The 3,139-nt window shown below is 39.8% G+C and overlaps 1 long non-coding RNA gene across 1 annotated transcript; it reads right to left on the bottom strand.

The window, feature by feature from the left end:
- Positions 1–1,221: 1,221 nt before the first annotated feature.
- LOC140866595 (uncharacterized) lies at positions 1,222–2,701 on the bottom strand. The gene is made up of 4 exons (XR_012144935.1): positions 2,580–2,701; positions 2,342–2,477; positions 2,185–2,234; positions 1,222–1,467 (listed from the first exon to the last, which is right to left on the bottom strand). It is a non-coding gene; the product is annotated as an uncharacterized lncRNA (long non-coding RNA).
- Positions 2,702–3,139: the final 438 nt, after the last annotated feature.

Raw genomic sequence — 3,139 nt, 5'->3', positions numbered from 1 at the left:
TCTTTCCTTTCTCTTTGAAGAGTGTTGCAAAAGATTGGCGGTATTATTTACCCTCTGGATCCATCACGACTTGGACTGAGATGAAAAGAATTTTTTTGGAGAAGTACTTCCCAGCTTTCAGAGCAGCAAACATCAGGAAGGAAATCTATGGGATCAAGCAATACACAGGGGAATCACTTCATGAATACTGGGAGCGGTTCAAAAAGATTTGTGCTAGCTGCCGCAACATCAGATAAGTGAAAACTTGTTAATTCAATATACCTATGAAGGTTTGTTACCTCATGACATGAGTATGTTAGATGCGGCCAGTGGAGGAGTCTTTGTGGATATAACTCCAGTACAAGCAAGGAACTTGATTGAGAATATGGCTGTCAATTTTTAGCAATTTGACACCAATAGAATTGATCATGCACCAAGGAAGAATAGCGAGGTAAATGTCTCTTCTCTTGAACAAAAATTGATTGAATTGACGTCTCTTGTGCGTCAAATGGCTGTAAAAATGGACAAGTTGCAAAGGCATGTGGTATTTGCGCTGTAGTGGGACATGCTACTGATATGTGTCCCACACTGCAAGAGGAATCGGTCGAACAGGTTAATGCTACTGGCGGATTTCCTTGACCACCAAAGCGGAAGTATGATCCATATTCCAACACATACAATCCTGGTTGGAAGGATCATCCAAATCTGAGATACGGAAACCCTCAGGCAAATCAACCTGGACCTCAGGAACCATCGCACAATCAAGCTTATAGGCCACCGTATCCTCAACAACAACAGCGTCCTCAGATCCCAGCGTCAGGTGAGTTCCTCGAAAATATAGTTAAGGATCTTGAACCTAATACTCTGTCTTTCCAACAGAAAACCGAGCAAGCATCCAGAACTTGAATAACCAGATGGGACAGCTAGCCACTGCAATCAATAAGTTGGAAGCACAAGATTCCAACGCTTTGCCATCTTAAACAATTCCGAACCCAAGAGAGAACGTGTGAGGCCCGGTTACTCTAATTACATTTAATTATCATACAAACAAATAATTAGAAGTCAAAGTAGCGGAAAAACGATTTAAAATAAATTTTGGGCCTATAAAAATTTCGGCATGACCTCCCCGTAAGTAGGACATCCCAAAATACACAGACAACAGTTTATTTAAAATAACTAAAACTAGGAACTCAACAAACTTAAACATCACACAACCATGTGCCGGCCAGGCACGAAAACAAATTAAAACAGTTAACACATACCTGAGCCGACAAGGCTTGATAATAATTTAAAACATAGCAGGAACTCTCAAATACAACACAAATACATCGGGGCATCTCCCCGGAGAATATAAAAATGACTCTAACATAATACATAATATAACTCCGATAATACATAATATAACTGGGAGACAAGACATGATCCAACCTCCTCAACGAGCTCCGCCAGCGGACCCTCCGCCTGGTGCTGAAAAGTCACTTGGGTAGCCTACCATGGTGCCAAACAGCAGCCACAGTAGCCCCCCAGAATTAACTGAGGTTAGGATTCTGGTATGAAACAGTTAGGCAACAACAACAAAACATATAAACTATGCATAAACACATTATAAAATGTAGTACGCAATGCATGAACTGGGCTCAAAGTAAACGGGATAACAGGAGCCAACAAACGGTACGATAACAACTGGAACAATGCTCGAGCTAGAACACAGGGGAGCTACATCGTCATGTAACTAAACCGCCCTGCCAAGTATGCGAGGTATGTCGTGCTGGGTGAAATTAAACACCCACGACTTGGCCTCCATACAGCTGATAACGATACAACAGATAGGCACAATAACGAACAACATACGATGTCAAGATTCCAAGTGCATATCACACAGAAAATGCATCAAGGAATAGACAATCATAATTTCGGTCTCAGGGATACTAGGCATAAAAAGCCACCAGCTGATTCCCGAAATAACAATGCGTGTGCCCAGAGTACAATACAACATGATAACGGGTAACAAGAATGATAGGGCTCAACGTGTGACGTAGTGAATATCATGCCCTATTCTAAATGCCACAAAATATATCAAATAATTTAACATATAAACAACGAGGCATTTAAATTCACATAATCCATATAGTTCACGTAATCAACATAATATCGGCAAAACAATATTTATATTTTTATCGTTGTATGTTACCAACCGTAACATACCTATACCAATTCAAACGAAGGTCCTCAACTCTAATTCCCAAAGTTTCGGCCTACAACACAATTAATATTCCAATATATATCAAAACGATGCGATATAACCAACGAAATCAAATTAAATCCAAGCGGGTAAAATCCCAATATCGAGCAGCCCATATACCTCAACTAAACCAGTTGGAAACTCACGCTCAAGGCTGGAAGAAGGGATTAAAACATCACAACTCGAAGCTAAACTAGCTGGACCGGGACAGCCTTCGAGCTCGCCGGAAAACTCACCGGAAAAGGCTGGAAATGAACTGAATGAACAGGGGAAGGTTCAGCTATCTATAAGCTTCGAGATACAGCAGAAATACAGCAGAATTATTGTCTAAAAGACTCTGAGATCGAAGCTTTCTTACCTGAAGAAACGCAGCAGAAAATAGCAGCACGTCTAGCTTCTGAAAGTAGCTCGATTCGGGCTCAAACGGGCATCAAATTCATCGCTTCTTAGCTTGAATCGAATCCACGGATGTAAGGAAGAAAACCCAACAAACGAATCGAATTTTGGACTCCGAACGAAGAAGTTATGGGCAATTTACCGGAGCTGCGCAGAGGGGTGACGGGAGTGACGGGATTTGGGGATGACTTCTCTTTTCTTTTTCTTTCCTTAGCTTTTGTATGAAGCGTGGATATGTATATATGTAAGGGTGTGTGTGTCCTTTATTTAATTATTATTTGGGCAACTTGACACAGTCCAGATATTTTAACGCTCGTGTATTATTTTAGCTCTAATATGTATTTTATATCGTTTAAATCTCGATATTCAAAAATAAATATTTTTTTAATACACTTTCTAATTTATTTGGCATAAATAATTATTTTTATTTAACATCTCAATAATTATTCTAATTATGCCAAATTACCAGATAATTAACTTTTGGGTCTTACATTTCTCCACCACTAAAAAACAAATTTCGTC

This window comes from Henckelia pumila, chromosome 4 (assembly GCF_033568475.1).
Source record: "Henckelia pumila isolate YLH828 chromosome 4, ASM3356847v2, whole genome shotgun sequence".
Classification (NCBI taxonomy): Eukaryota; Viridiplantae; Streptophyta; class Magnoliopsida; order Lamiales; family Gesneriaceae; genus Henckelia; species Henckelia pumila.
This window is presented reverse-complemented; position numbering and strand designations above follow the sequence as displayed.